The sequence below is a fragment of the Ischnura elegans genome, chromosome 12 (assembly GCF_921293095.1).
Source record: "Ischnura elegans chromosome 12, ioIscEleg1.1, whole genome shotgun sequence".
Lineage (NCBI taxonomy): Eukaryota > Metazoa > Arthropoda > Insecta > Odonata > Coenagrionidae > Ischnura > Ischnura elegans.
This window is the reverse complement of record NC_060257.1, coordinates 91,897,995-91,915,300: the sequence shown is the minus strand read 5'-3', so window position 1 is coordinate 91,915,300 and position 17,306 is coordinate 91,897,995. Positions and strand designations below refer to the sequence as shown.

Sequence of the window (17,306 nt, the reverse complement as noted above, 5' to 3'; positions counted from 1 at the left end):
TTCTTCCGTGAGTCTTTGCCAATGGCAAATTGCATTTCGCAAATCCTCGAATTCTATGAAAGAGTGAACGAAAAATAGAATACGTTCTAATGCCATTCAGAAAAGTTATCAGTATTACTTTGATTCGTTTTCACCTAATCTTTCATCGTGTAAAATGGACTTAGAATAAGCTTTTTGGTTTCTGAAAAATTCTCGATTTTTCCAAATAACTTAATCCTTTTTCAATGACGGAAATATATATAATATTCAATTTAATTTCTTTTGTTCATTGCAATTCCATGATGTTGGAAAGATGCCTTCACAGAAAGAGCATTCTGAAAACATTTCTGCATTAAATTGACCTCTCAACATTAGGTACCGTATTAGATAGAGTGAAATCCGTTTGCGACACAAGTCCGCAATTGCGTGTCAGACAACGAAAAATCGCTCACCAAGCCACTGCTAGAGGAAAAACCTAAAATGTGTCGCTTCATGACAGACTGTCCGAATTCAATGAACGACCTGTACTAGCACCTTTGCACGAAGTATCGGGTTTTTTATCAGTCATTCCTGTCCAACACTTTCCTATTGACACAAATCCATAGCCATCGGTCGCCTCTCCCAAATACCTGTACCAATATAAATATGAAACTAATTCAACCGGCATTAGCATCCGAATTGCCATAATTAACAGATATATATTTAAAAATTTTACATTATGAAATATGGACAAGGTGTCACCTCAACTTGGAACTGGAAATGAATTTGAACATATAGAAATATAAGAAAATGTTCCTTTACAAGGTTAAATTAATAAATCGATCACTTTGTCTATTCCACATGCTTTATTTGTTACACCTATTCCATTTTAGACTTTCCCCTGTCATTATCTGGAGGATATACTGCATGAACTGTGTGGAAAAGACGAAGTGATTAACTTATTTTATCAATCATGAGCAATTTTCGCAAAGTCAGATCTGATACATGTTGCAAAAATTGAAGATATTAGTTTCCCCTATTCGCGACAGATTCCGGATAATATAAAAGAAAACAATTGCAAATTAAATAGTTTGCGCATTAGGTAATCATCAGAAAAGTATTTACTCGATCGAAGCGTGGGAGGTAAAAAAAAAAAATGCGAATCAAGTAGCGCAATGAAAACTGAGCCACGTGTTTTTGAATAGAGCGATATTGAGTCAATTATCCCAACGCCCATGATCCCTAGCTCTCTCAGCCACCCTTAGAATGGCGTCTAGCACTTCAAATAAAATAGAGCTATAGGATGTGGCCTTACAGCAGTTCCCGAGAAAATAAGAATGGTGAGAGTTTTTTTTTGGCAGGGGTGAATATGGGACTGCCGCCGTTCGGAATATGAGGCCATTGAGGCGCTGAACTGCAGGAGACAATGACTACGACCGGCAGAGTTACGAAATGATCCGTAGCTCATTCAAACCATAACCTTTCGTCAGGGGCAGCGTTTGAACTTCTTTGTTCAGGCGCAATGTGCTTCATTGTAGGCACTCATCGGAGAAAAAGATAATAAACTCGTAACCTTGGTTAAATATGTGACTTACAAAGTAATAAATGTAAATATCTAACCCTCATAAGACGTCCTGGGTGCTTCACACGATGATCGCTTCACACTTACTGATCCTTTTCTTGAAGAGCAGCAAACAACGTTAGCATATACCTACTTATGCCCAAGAGAACTTTTAACGCACCGTCAGGAGCAATATTTGAGTGTCTGAGCTCAAGCGTGACGTACTTTCAAGGTACACATCAGGAAAAATCATTATTCACTTATAACTTTGTTCATATATGCATACGACTATGAGGTAATCTAAAAATTCTCCTTGACGACTGGAGAAAACAACAATAGTCAAATAATAATGGACCGAAATTCTCTATGACGACGCGAAAATAAAGAAAGAGAGTGATGGGGTGGAAATAGTGGCGTTCGTTTGTAAATGTTTCACCCTGAATACCTGATGGGGTGAATAGAAACGAAACTTCTTTTTTTTATGCATAATCTATTTCCTACATAACTATGGGTAAATAGCGGCAACTATTATTTTTTTTAGATCGGTACACTTTTGGCTGAAAGTGAAATAATAGTTTGTTTGGTTGGCAGCACTGATTCTTGTTTTTTTTAATCCACTTTGAACTTTCCAGGTAAGTCAGAATACGTAGTGTTCTTAAAAGTAAATAGCTGTAAAAAACATAGTTTAATTATTCATATAAAAGATTCAGGCTTATTTTAAGCTTTAACTTTAACAATATTATTTTTAAAATTATTCATATTTTTTAGGTTAGGTTTTCAGAATTAATGGGGTGAATAGAAACAAATCATTTTTAGTGTTTTATTCTCCCCGCTAGAAATATTTTTCAAAGATGACCGGTCTGATCCCACAATTTATTTATCATAATTTAATCTAGTTAAATACGGTAATTGTCTACCTATTCAATTTGTTTACTTACAGTTATGTAACTTCTTTTGTTTATGTACTGAATTAAATCATTATGTTGAGAAATAAATTTGTATTTATCCATTACAAATTAAAAATACCATATTTAACTGTTTCCATTCACCCCCGATTCGTTTCAATAGAAAAAAACATGAAATTTAAGTACTGTTTCTATTCACCCCCATTTGCGGGGTGAATAGAGACACCATGTTTTAATTTTTTTTCTTTAAAATCAAATAAAATTTAAAAAATTAAATGCTATAAACAAATAGGTCTAACAGAGACCTGTGTTTGGGCAAAAAATTGTTTATATGGAACAACTACAAATATGCAAAATTTCAAACCAAAGTTGAAAATTGTTTCCATTCATCCCGTTTTACCGGTACTTATCAAATGCGTTGTTAATTTCATTTGTGAAGCAATAGTACGTGTTGTCGCTTCTGCATTTTCTTCGTAAGTAATAACTAGTGCTTGTTAATCGTGTTTATTAAATATGTGAAGTAAAAGTGAACATTACAGCAATAACTATCAATATTAATGTACGTATTCATTAAAACGCTTCTTCGATGGCCTCGGCGTCTGGCGTCGAACCTTTCTTTAAAACTACTACAGAGGGCGCAACTTGACCGTATTTTGTCTTTTCTGATGACGCATTACCTACTCAAAACTTACGCAGACATTCTGAACTTTTAGGGGCAGAGAGTGTGTCATGGAGTGAGGATAAATGTGGGAGGGGCTTGTAGCACCCGCAGCACCCTATTCCGTAAACATGCGAACCCACACAACATTTTTACCATGTGACGTGATACATCCATGAGCCATGAGGGTTAACAAATTATGCGCACATCAAAATAAATACGATTTATTTGAATTAAGTTTTTCCTTAACTCAGTCAGGAAAGGTCAGTGAGCTTCACTTGAATGATTTTTTTCTCGGCACCCAAATGCGAAGCAAGAATGTAGCTGCCATTTTGGTAATCGCATGCAAGTCACGCGACTCAATGCCACGCAACCACCGAGACTCAAGAACCAAAGTAGGGACCAAAGTAGTGACGTCACCTGCCAGTAGAGAATAAACTATGCGCTAATTATGAATACTGAAAGAAAAACAATTTTCAAGGTTCATTTATTTCTTAAAATGCATCGATAGCAAAATTCTTCTTCCAATTGGACCTAATCTTGTCAATAGCTGTTTAAAGCCTCTCCGTGATTTTGAATAAGTTTTCCTTTTCACCGTAAGTTTCAAGCTTCAGCTCAGGCCCAAGGCTTAAAACAAGGGCAACCCTTTAACATTAAACCTCCGAGGGCAACTGGCCTCACACAACGAGAAAGTTTTTTTTCCTCAACCACAAGGCGGCAAAGCCACGTGGCTGTGCCACATCATCTGCTCAATGTATTTCCTGCACTATATTCGACCTGTATCACTATCGGCGATAATTGAAAACGCCCTCACTTGTACACATTTCAGAGAGATGATGACGATGGACGACTCGGCCATCGAAACGTCGGCAGAGATGGAGAACCTTATCCGGTGGCAATCCCGAATAAACTTCAACAACAGCATACGCCGGGAAAACCTCAGATCTTTCATTTCAGAGAGAGGTCTTAAATACACATTCGCATTTTTATCCTATTAAGTCCACTCACACTTATAATTTCCCTGGATCACAAGATTGAGTAACACAAACTTAAATTTCTTTTAGGATTCACAACACCATCATAAAACTTCAGAAGTTCAATATCATGTGAGACATAGTTTTAAAATTGAAATATGCATGCCTTCATCAAGGTAAAATACTAAGTTCATACTGATTATGAATGTTAGAGCACTTTCTTTGGATCGCTCAATAAGAGCCAACGTGATGCCAGTCAACGCAAAACGATTGGATTGACACTACACTGTAGAAATAAGTGAAGCTACTTATAGTATGCTGGTGCATATAAAGCTTCAGATTTATTTATTTGGGAGAGAAATAATAAATACATGCTATTGATGTTTTATCCATAAAAATAACTAATCAAATTACATTAACCGAAGTTTTTTCATTCTCCCACCTTCGAAATATGTGGTGAGAATAGGGTGGTTTCCTATTATTTTTTTATTGCCTTAATCGAAAGATTATTACTCCTGGAGTACTTATTTCACGCTTTTAGATTTTTAAATGACAATATCTATTTTTCGCGATTAAATGAAAAGTGAAAATTTTCAAGCGCGCGAAAACGCGACGCTCAAGTATGAATGCCGGGAAATATCTCCGTACGTCGTATTTCTGGTTCCCCCTCCCGCCCGGTGAGGTGACCTTGAGGCGAGGCTTAGCGCTGATACGTCGCAGGCTGCCAGCGGGTAGCTGAGTACCTTGCTGAATGGTAGCGCTTGGCTTAAAAAAGGTTTATTAATACCTTATCAAACGAAGAAACCTTTCCGACCTTAGCCAGTTTTAGTAGGTGATTATTAAGACATGTTTCCCTGAGCTCTGTGCCTCATGCATGCATTGGTAACCTCAGACGATGTATAACTCCTATCCTCTCGTGTAGAAACTAGGTCCCTGTGACGTCACGTGGAGTGGAATCGCATGGGCGCCAATCTGGCCTTTTTCAAATGAGGATAAAATTTGACCCTTGCCATTCGTCTAAACCGGTATTTCAAAAACCAAATAATTTGTGTATTATGAATACACTAATGGTGGGTAACGAATCGCAATCAATGCCTTTCGTTTTCTTTGATGAAGGAAACTACCCTATTGTTAACCGCAGTGTGCTGCCATGTTGAATGCATGAATAAGACACACGCTGTAACACCTTTATTTCGTACCCTCTCCCACTGTTTTTTGCAATGGTCCGGGAGAAAAAGGCGAATTTCAGCGTTACCTACGCGTAATGTGAAGCATTCTGAAGACAACTTTTACAGAGCCAAAGCTTAAAAACCTATGAATGCAGCACAATAAAGCCTTTACCAGCGCAATAACACCTACGGTGGACACTATAAAATGCAAATACACTCTGTGATTATAATCACCAGTGTTCTGATAACCACAACATGATGACGCCACGAGTTACGCACAATTTTTTGACCCGAAATTATATCGCTAGCGGGAGCTACTCGTATTATTCTACCGCCTGTGGTTAATGCATATTAATTCATTCAATGATTGTTTTGTTAATTCACTGTAATCATGATACTCTTTATAAATAACATTCTGTCTGATTTTAGCATTCAATAAGTAAGATTTATTTTATGGTATTAAATAACCAAGGTTTTGCACTGTGCAACTAAGACTTCATTTTTGAAATCAGCTTATTTCAACGAAATCCTAAATACGAATACAAAGTTTGTATCCCGTTAATAGGGATCATAATTATCGCAGTATGTTTACCTCATTACCACGCTCATTACCTACACCTTTGTTATCTCGGTACTGAGAGAAATGAATGCACACGATCAATGTCCCAAAGCAATACGTTATTACTCACGATTACATATCAATACGAGTATATTTAAATAACGGTTTTCCAATTGTAACTACTATACTATTTATTAATAACCTTCTGTCTGATTGTTGCATTCAATTAGTCAAATAAAAACACAAACCTTTAGTTCTGTTCAACCATGAGTTATATTTTTTTCGATCACCACTTTTCCAGGAAAACCTTAACCTTAATAGTTTGTAGAACGCTAATAGGGATCATAATTATCGCGATATAATTGCCTCATTACCTTCAGTGAAATCATCTGGGCCCTGCGAGAAAACAGCGCGAGTTGTGCTCCTAGCATAACACCCTAAGAGAGAGAAAGAAAAACAAGTTTGTTCGTTTGTTTACTCGCTCGTTGCTCGCTCTTCATTAATTAATCGCAGTGACCTCGACCGTGAGCCAAATACCAACTCCACGACGGACCCACTGACTGACACACGGGGAATATATCCAGCACCTTAACATTTTCGTGGAGTGGAGCAAGAGACGGAAGGGAACGTCAGCATCGCAGTTTTTTCAGTCGCAAAAAAATTTGCGAAAAGAGCTCTCGTCGTGTGGCTGGCCGTGCACAAAACGAGGCCTTGAAAGACACCAAAGAGGGGATGGAAACACTCTCTCTCAGCAATTTGACTGGATGCGAAGGAGAGGTAGCGAAGAGAAAGATGGCGGATACGTTCTACTTCTCATCTATCATCATCGTCTCAGTCGAGAAAACGAGGTGAAGGAGAATGCAAGAACTCGGTGCGCGAATGCCTTCAGGAGCCTTTGAGGGTGCGTGAAGATGGTGAATTTGAGGAAAAAATAAAGCAATTAAAAAGAAGAAAAAAATGAATTACTTGGGCTTTCTTAAAATGAATAATTGAGAATGAGGGGAGATAAATCAAGAAAAGCGCCTTACAAAAATGTTATAAAAAGGAGACGAATTTACTCATTTAAATGAAAGAATAAAAATTTGTGTGCTAATGAAAAAAAGAAAAAAACTTAAGAATAGCTCGGAGGAAAATGAAAAAAATAGACCTACGCGCAAGAAAGATTTACATGGTTTTTTAACCAACTTTATACGTTATTTTTAACTTGCTTGTTCATTTTAACTTTTCATAAGGCTTTGTGAGATTTTTCTACTTATCGAAACCATATGCGCGCTCACCAGGCATCCAATCCTATCTTCTTTATTTCTACTTAATTTTTTCTTTATTTATTTCAAAGTTTAATTCCTTTAATTCATTTTGAAATGCGTGTATCTTATTTTCTGCAGGACGAACTGATGATTCTTTTTCTTTCATTTTTACAAGGTTTTTCATCAAGTTCAAGAGAAAGAATATCCTCTGCAGTTTTTTTAATCGTAATTATATTTTTTTAATTTTTCCCTCTCACACTCAAAAATTCACTAATATTTTAGAAAAAAGTTCATGTCTATTTTTCAGATGGAGAAATATATCTGCAAGAGAGTTGAGGGAAAATTCATTCGACAAGTGCATCGAAATATGTTTTTTTGTTCATGGGGCAGAAATGTTTAGTAACACTAGGGCCAAAAAATGTAAAGTATTAAAGAGAATGAATATTAGCTTGGGATAACTTAATATATTTTAGCACATAAGGAGAGGAAGAGGAGGCTGGTGAAAGATGAACTGTTTGCTGACTGTGGTGGCGTTTCTGCGTCCAATGCTCTCGCTTTCTTTTTCACCTTTCGTCTCTCTCTCTCTCACTCAGTCGGGAAAACAAGGCAAAGGGGGCGAGGAATCGGGCCGAAAACACCATCAGGGTCGTGAAGCGTCAAATTATGGAAATAATTAATTAATCCTCGGAAAATTGATGAAGTTTGGCTTGCATGTATGAATAAGTGCGTAGCAGGGCACACACTTTAAGAAGAAGAACGATTGGTTAGTTTATCGAAATGATTTCGCATATTATGTTCGTGGGGCAGAAATTTAATGTAAAAGTTTTAAAAATGAATAGAGAAAAACAAAAAGTACGGGGTCTCGTGTGTAACAAAGGGTGCCAGTGGGCGCAAAAGTAAGAAAAAATCTAATAACTCATTGCAAAAGATGAAGAAAAGGCGGAGAATTTAAGAATAAATGTACTTTTTTGTGTTTGAAAACGAAACTGAGGGGAAAAAGGAGAGAAAAAAGCAATAAGAAAGATAAACGTGATATAACGAGCATAAATGTGTGTGAAGTGGGAAAGTAAGAGTGTCCCTCGAAGAAGAGGAGACCTTGAAAGAGGAGTCCTTGGAAGAAGAGACGACCAAGAAGCGGAGAGAGGGAATGGAAACATTGCCAGCTCAGTCGTCCGACTGGATGCGAAGGAGAAGAGGGAAAGATGAGCTGGCAGGTACTTCTGCTCTCGCGAATACGTCTTGTTTTTTCATCTTTCCCTCCCTCCATCTCTCAGTCGAGAAAAACGACATTACTGGTGAAGGAGGAGGCGAGAACTCGGTCCACAAATGCCTTCAGGTAGGTGCGTGGATGGGAGGAAATTAAGAAAAAATTAAGTTAACCGCAGAATGTATGAAGAAAAAGGGTTTGCGTACATACAAAAGGGCATGAATTATGAAAAAAATATCCCGTGTAGCTCTAAAAAATGAAGGTGGATGTTCTCACTAGAATTAATGCATTTTTGGATGTTAGAGGCAAAAAAAAAAAAAACGAAAAGAAAAATGAAAGACGTTAAAAGATTGAAGAAGTTGGGTGTTATTTTTAACTTATTAAAAATGTTGTGAACCTAAAGGAAAAAGGAACACCAACTCGCGCATTTCAATACAAGAGCGTCTTGGTGTGCGCAGAAATTGCTAGGCTTAGATTGCTTGAACAATTGAGAATGGATATCTTTAAGAGAGACACAGAGAACATATTATTAGAGCCACGCTATATTTCCAGGTCCGATAGAAGCGATAAATTAAGAGAGATGTTTTGCCGAACGGATAGATATGGGAATTCGTTTTTCCCCCGAACCATAAAGGACTTTCATGAACGCTAGTCCCAACCTCGTTAGAGCACTTTTTTATAGTTGTAAACGGCTGGTGTCCTAACACCCCCTGCCACACGCCTTTTAGGCGGCTCGCGGGGTATTATGTAGATGTAGAAATGAAACGAAGGAAGAATTTGAGAGAAAAACGCAGTAAAAATGAAGATGGGAAAGCGTGTGTAGTGAGTGCGTATGTGGGCACGATAAGAATGGTAAGAAAATCCAACGAAGCAAGATGAAAAGTTAAAATGAGAATTAGTGTTTGCCTTCGCATGTATGCGCCGCTGCCTGGGGTTGAAACTTAAGAAAAATGTCGACGAAAAATCGTTGACGGAAACTGAGAAGAAGGAAGTATTAAGAGATTGTATTCGGGTCAAAAAATTAAGAGATTAGTTAACAAAGAAATATGAAAATTATTAATGCACTAGTGTATTCGACTATTTTCGAATTAGGTATTCAATAGTTAGATGAACTATAGAAAAATAGGCAAAATGTGAAGCGAAATTGTTCTTGGCTTGGATAGATAAATAACTGTTCATGTAAACGCACATTGAACGAAACAAAATCCAGGAAAAGCGAAATGAGAAATAAAAATTGAATTGTGTGCCTAAATTTGTGTTCGAATAAAATTAAGAAATACAATGAGGAACGTTAATAAGGGCTTCCATAAATAAATATATGTGCTCGCCTGGGTAAGCAATGGGAAAGAAAATTAGGAAATATCTTAAGAAGATCGTTCAAAAAACTGATCAAGAGAGTCCATAATTATGTAGGCTAACGGAGATATAAATAATGAAAAAATCTTGAAAATCGCCGAAAAAATATGAATGAGACAGCTCAATTTTTTGCGCAAGTTTGTGCACGTGGGAATGAAACTAAGAATAAGTATAAAGAAGAGAAGCGAAGAAAATGAAATGAAAGTAACGAGTTTTCGAGTATAAATATATGCGAGTCGATGAAAAAATAGAGTTGAGGGTAAGCGAATACGAGGAAAGGCAATGAAGGTGGAGCTTATGAAGTTAGCGGGGAGAAAAATGCGAGCTTAATAAGATGGACTTAAGTGACTAGAGGATGGGAGGTTGAAGGAGATGAAGACGTCGACGGCTGTTTGAAGGAGGAGAGGGTGGGGTGGAGGACGTGAAGAGAGGAGAGGGAAGGACACAGAAAGAAAGGAGAGAGGAGAAGGGGGGGAGAGCGGGCGAATTTTCTCGCGTTTTTTACTGGAGCAGACAAACCATGGGAAGAGGGCGGTCATTTAGGCGGTACTTTAGGCGGCGAGGTGAGATTCAGGGGCAAGAGACAATAAGAAATGGTCTCCGAGTTCTCTTCGTAAAATGGTGACATGATAGATTAAAATATTAACTTTCTTATATGTATAACACAGCATTTACCATAAAATGTACCGGTTTCGACCTTGCTCCAATCTCATGATAGTGATCTGTAAAGATCGAAAACGATGGAGTTTTTAATAAATACTGTGTGGAATGTAACAAAGTCAATTTATTAATCTATCAGGAGTATTTGTTATTATAAGAGTAATATTAAGACTCTTATATTAAGCTTAGATTAACTCAGGGAATGCGTTATGAGAACTCATGGTTACAAATATGTCTGCATGGTGGTTAAAAAAATCAGCGTTAAGGAAAATATGGAAAATAATTGGTATAAGTATTTCAATATTCATGTGCTTTTGAGTGCGTGGGAATGATGACGTGGAAAGATTACAAAAAGAGCAATTGGAAAAATGAAAAATATAGGGTAATAAATGAATGAAAATGGGCTTAAAAACGCTGGAAACAAAGTGAAAGTCTTATACATATGCACATATTTTATGCCCATTTCATTGCTTGGACGCCTTAATCTTCGCAATAGTGCAATCAAGGGCACAGCTTAACGGTCCACTCAGTAGTAAAGTGGCTCGTGTTTTTCAATGGGTGCACGTTTTTTTGAGAGGAAAAGACAAATAGAGAACAAGAATTGTTTTTCGTTAAATATCTGCATTATTTGGAAAGGCTGCACAGTTATTTGACTTTGCCTCCTTTTTAATACGCAATTTTAATACCGTAGTATAGCCCCGATGTGAATGCCAATAATAAATGAGGAAACGCTGACGGAGTGAAAAAAAGTGATTCCCAATTTAGTAAAAGGCATATAGTGACCAAAGCTCCGAATTATGTTCTGTTGTTTGCGTCTCCAGTTGTACACCTTTGGGGTGGTTCAGAGCACTCATAGAAGCCGACTCGATTTTAAGATTTCTGTTGTAATTGAGCAAAGCTTCTGCTAGATTGCCACTAGTTGCTCTTGACGTGAGTCGACTTGGTGTAGCCGTCAAGAGTTGTGCAAACGTCACTATTTCGTCCACCAAACGACGCTGGACAAATGGAGAGGACAACCAAGGACTTGTCAGCGGCGCACAGTCTTCCCAAATCGTAAAAAGCGGGCAAAAGTCACTTATCCGACTTTGTGCAAGATAGCTTTTAAATGCTGTATTCCGATGGTAAATGATATGGTCTGCAATCAGGCCTAACTTATACATCTGTGTGATTATTGTATTGACATGAGTAACTCGTCAAACATGGGCATATTGATTACAAGACGGCCGCCGTGTAAAAACTGTCGATTTGAAGGAAATTCACCTTCAAATCAATATAAGGCATTCAATATAAGACCATTTTAAGTTCATGGGATTCTTTTTTTTTAACAATTTTGACTAGGTAAGTTAATTATTTAGCACATTGTTTTGGTAACCTTGCTCCGTTTGAGTGTTGTCAATAAAAACTTCAAATGATTCATAACAAAGCTTGAGCTTTTTTTTAAAGGAAAATGCGTCGATATGGTTTTTTGCTCATCGGCGCTCCTCGAAGATTGTCTGTCGCGGTTTCGACTCACAATCAGTTTGCCAATTTCAACACAAAAAAAAACTTAGAAATTGACAGAAAAACGAAAAATAAAATAAAAGTGAGGAACTTACGGGGAAAGGTTGTTTTTACAAATTTTCGATGGGACGCAGCCCATCTTTCTCAAGTGAGAAGAGGAGGGAAAGTGAGGAAAGGGCATAAGGAAGGGTGCAAGGCAGAGGGCAGAGATGGAGGGAGGAAAAACGGTGGACGGTTTTTCCCTAACCTTCATTGAAGTTTTGCCAGAGAGGGCAACTATCATCGAGGTGAGGACTAGGGAGATGGCCCACATCTGGGTTGAAAGGGCGTTTGAAACGCCCGGGCTAAACATCGCCCATTAAAAGCCAAAACAAACCCTACCCTCCCTTTCCCCCCCTCTCCCCTTCCCCTTCTTCCACCCCCACTACCTCACCAAGGAGGGCGACTGGAGGAACTTACCCTGCCTGCACCAGTTCACCTTCAGCACTGAGGATAGCGGATCAATCCGCTGAAACGTCTGAACGTTTTTTTGTGAGTGTTCCTTTTTTACGTGTGTCTATGTTTTTATTAGTACAATTTTTGTTCGTTCGCCTTGATCGTCCCAGTTCAGACGAATGGCAATGGTCAATTTTAACCGCACTTGAAAAGGCCAGATTGGCGCCCATGCGATGCCATTCCACGTGACGTCACTGGGACCTAGTTTCTATACGAGTAGATAGGAGTTTTACATCGTCTGAGATTACCAATGCATGCACAGAGGCACAGAGCTCGGGGAAACATGTCTTAATAATCACTTATTAAAACTGCCTATGGTCGGAAAGTTTCCTTCGTTTGATAAGATATTAATAATCCTTATTTAAGCCAAGCTCTACCCGCTAGCAGGGTACTCTGATACCTGCCAGCATCGTGCATCGTATCAGCGCTCAAGGCCTCGCCCCAAGGTCACCTCACACGCCGACAGCGGGAACCAGAATGACGTCACACGGCGTTTTCCCAGCATTCATACTTAGCCGTCGCGTTTTCGCACGCTTGAAAATTTTCACTTTTCATTTAATCGCGAAAAATAGATATCCGCATTTAAAAATCTGTAAGCGTGAAATACGTAACCAGGAGTAATAGTCTTTCCATTTAGGCTATAAAAAAATAATAGGAAACCATCCTATCCTGTTAGTTGTGAAGAAGGATCATTATTGACAGGAGAAGCAAGAAAGAAATTATCAGCAGAATAGCCCAAGCAAAAAGAGCATTCCACCAAAAGAGAGACCTGCTTACTGCGGTAAACTTAAATATGGAAGTAAAGAAACAATTTATAAGAGCCTACATTTGGAGTGCGCTCCTATATGGAAGTGAGGCATGGACAATGACCGCAGCGGAGACAGCAAAGGATGTATGCCTTCGAAGTGTGGCGCTACAAAAGAATGATGAAGATCAAATGGATCGACGTGATAAATGAATGAATTTAGCAATGAGGAAGTCCTAAGAAGAGTAGGAGAGAAGAGAAGCCTCATGAAAACCTAAATGAGAAGACGGAACAACCTTATAGGCCACAACTTGAGACGTGACAGCCTGATGAAGATAATCGTCGAGGGATAAGTGGAAGGCAAGAATGGAAAAGGAAGACCCCGAACAAAATATATGGAACAAGTAAAGAGAGATGTGACGGAGAAAAAACACGCAGGTGTGAAAAGATTAGCCTAGAGGAGAACTGAGTGGAGAGCTGCGTTCAACCAATCTTAGGATTGCTGACAATGTTCACCAACGGTGATGATGATGTTGCATTATCAAAATATTCTATTATCTTCAAATGATACTGCTGTAAATACGTGTTCGATGTTCCGGTATTCGATATTTTGAACCCGATATCGACACGGAACTCGATGTAGATATGGACAAAACCGGTAGTTTCGGCCAGATAGAATATTTGCGGCGGCATAGCCCTGAAGAAATTAGGATTCGTCAAGCGTATTGTGGGAGGATTTTCGGATGAGAAAGTAAAAGAAAGGTGCTATTTCGCTCTCGTCCGGCCGCACCTTGAAAATGCAGCGAGCGTATGGGATCCAGTGCAGAAAGACTTAATCTGCGAACTGAATAAAATACAGAGGAAGGCTGCGCGTTTCGTCAAAAACTGCTACGGGCGTACAGACAGCGTTACCCAGATGTTAAGCGAATTAGGCTGGGAGCCGTTGGAGACTCGGAGGCTGCGCGCTAGGCTTAGATTGTTTGAACAATTGAGAATGGATATCTTTAAGAGCGACACAGTGAACATAATATTAGAGCCACACTATATTTCCAGGTCCGATAGAAGCGATAAATTAAGAGAGATTTTTTGCCGAACGGATAGATATGGGAATTCGTTTTTCCCCCGAACCATAAAGGACTTTCATGAACGCTAGTCCCAACCTCGTAAGAGCACTTCATTTTTTTTAGTTGTAAGCGGCTGGTGACCTAACACCCCCCGCCACACGCCTTTTAGGCGGCTCGCGGGGTATTATGTAGATGTAGATATTTGCTATCGATACTTGAACGCGCCGAAATGTATACATACAGCATAAGCATTGCTCGGTGCGCGCTCTTTCGCGCTATGCTATAGCGCAATGCGTAATACACATTAAAAGTGCACTTCATAACAATAAATAGAGTTTGTGTGCCTTTGTTTACATTGCAAAAAGATAGACAAGTTAGCAGAAAGTGGGTTGTAAAAAAATATGAGGAAAGTAGGAAGGGGGAGTGAATACTTGGGCACGGTTAAATTTCCCTTTCCAGCGAAACGTATCTCGTTGAGGGAGAAATGGATACTTGAGGAGAGGCATTTGAGGGGATTATGAGGGAGTGGAATGGGTAATGTTTGCCTTGGGCGCCAGTGGGGGGAGAGAGGAAGGGGTGGATGAAAAGAGAGAGAGTGCTGCCCTCTGGCGGAGGAAAGTGTCGGTTGGGGCGCTGAGAGGCCTCGCATGTGTTTGCTTCCACGAGGGTTGAACGAGTTCACTCGACGATAAAATAAAACTGTACAAGGAGAAAGGAATGGTGGTGAGGTGAGGTGGTATTTTTATATCCATCTACATGTGCCTCGGAAAGACGAAAGTGCAGGCTGTACGGTCTAATACCAGGAGAAGAAAATGTACATGGTACAGCGGCGGAAAAAAGTACGCCTAGCTCATAGTCGTCCAATTGTGATCAGCTCAGGTACCACTTAAAAACGTCCGTCTTTCAAAATTTTGTCCGCGAAATATTCTTGAAAACAGAGGCGTATCCAGGATTTCTTTTTGGGGGGGCTCAAGCAAGGCCGTATCCAGGATTTTTTTTCTGGGGGGGAGGATACCTCGTAATACAAAACGACAGCACTGATAGTGGGACCGTATTAAAATGTTCCATATTTTTTAAAGGTCTGAGGGGGGGGGTAGCTCGTGCGACCGTGTCCCCCCCCCTTAAATCCGCCTATGCTTGAAATTGTTTACCATTCAGGGATTGGGTGGAACTCGGGTCGGTGAATAAACTTGCATCGTGTGGATCATGGCTAGTGTTTTCATATCACTTAACGCACAGTGGCGGAAAAATTAATGCAACACTCAATGGCGTCTGAATGGGGCCAGCTCAGGAACTACGAGAAGACGTCCGTCTTACAAAATTTTGTCCGCGTGATGTTCTCTTACAACCAGGAAGTTTAAAACAAAATATCTATTGCACAGAAGTAATTCAATCATTCGTCGCAATATGACAACGCGCTATAGGCATGACTAAGTATTCTCTGACAAATTTCCCACGTTATTCTTTCCCATTCGTCTCACATAAACCATCGCTGAGACATCTGTGAACGCAGCCGACATATTGGGCAATGAAGATGCTACTGCTGCTCAGTCCGAACGCTCCATGGCGGTTTAGTGGGCATAGTATCGAGCTACGGACCAGAGGTCAATTATGGTGACGGATGAGTGGATACTGCATACACAATGTAGAGCTTTTTATAATCTCAAAAGCGTTACACATCATAGCCTGAGGTTTAGAGGATGAAGCATAGCCATAACAATCTTAATGCTATCAATCAGTACGATGGGCACATAGTGTGTACCTTCCCCAAGAGATGGAACTACCATCGCGAGAAGTTCAGCGCCGTAAGACGGTAACTAACAATAAGTCGCAAATTTATCAAATTCCCCCTCCCATCGGCCTGAGCTCCACCCCTCTGACGCTTTCCTCATCTCCGAGACCACCCAACAGGCCTCAGACACCCCAGATCATGGCTCGCATAGGGTTAATGTTACGAAGGCATAGGGTTGATGTTAGGGTTAATGTATCGTTTGCTTCCAAATAAAATATCAAGTTACGCGAGAACAATAGAAACGTGTATCTCATCTCCCTCTTTATCGCCAACTGATCTTTTTCAGCTTACCTGCTTCGATACTCCACGTTTCTGGAGACCAACTGATACGTACATGAGTCGCCAATTGGGCCTAAATCTGCATCACAAAACTACCGTCTATGGGAAATGAGCCATATTTCTAAATCTTATGGCAGTTGGATTGAAATTAGAAACATAATTGTAATTAAAAAAAGAAAGAGGACAAACACGATGCATTTATTGCATTACTTGAGCATGATAAGCACGGAAATAATTTCCTCATGAAGAAATTATAGGTGGAAGTGGAATGGGGAGCTGGAAGCGAAAGAGAACGGAGCTTCTTAACCGGAGAAAGTTCACTATACTCTGTTCCTTTTATCTTTGCGTGTGAACTGGTGTGGCCAAAGCAAGTGGAGATGAGGGGAGGGAAAGTTTCTCGACATATGACTTTGACTCTGCCAATCAGCAAACAGTAGGCGTGGCCTCAGTGAATCGCTCTCAGACCTCCGCCGAGTGAACATCGTGAATCTGCTCGCTGAGCAGTGTTGCCAAACATCATGAATTCTCCTTGGATGTCTAAGTACCCCTTCCACCAACGGTGCCTCATTTAGCACGGTAGCTGACAATGCCATGGGCTTCTGTGAAACGATTTTCCTTAATGCCTTCCAAGTGAGTAGTTATGTTGTCTTGGTGCCGGGGACAAAATTCCTGTGTCCACCTATGACTCACACGTTTTGCGTGACAAAGTAGGGAGGCTACGTACATTTGGCAACGTTAACTTCGCTTCTCCTCTCTCCCTCTCGGTTAAACCCCTTCCCTATCAGCGAAGCCATCCGAGAGTGTCCGGGCTCTCACGAAAGCTCACCCGCAGACATAAAGTGAACAGACTATAGCGAAGTATACAGCCGAGAACAGTTCGAGTTAGTCTAGAGTAACTGCTCTCTACAGCCTCGAGTCAATCGCCGATTATCAACGTATTCCGACGCCTCAACAGCTGCTTCTCGGGAATTTGCTCACAAATTTTCTTTGCCCAAATCTTTGTATGCAGTTGGAGCGTTCTAAGAGGCACTATTTCTCGGGGGGCCGGGCTAGTATCTCCCTATCTACCCGACGCATATTCGCCGCCGAGCGTGGCCGCAATCGACCGCAAGTTTCCGATTATTCCGCCAGAGTGATACGGCTCTTCGCCAATTTCTCCATTTAAAACTTCAATTGG

General features: G+C 39.9%; 1 protein-coding gene across 1 annotated transcript in view; it reads right to left on the bottom strand.

Moving 5' to 3' along the window:
* Nucleotides 1–17,306, bottom strand: part of LOC124168749 — a 504,822-nt gene that overhangs the window by 84,586 nt on the left and 402,930 nt on the right. The window lies entirely within an intron of this gene.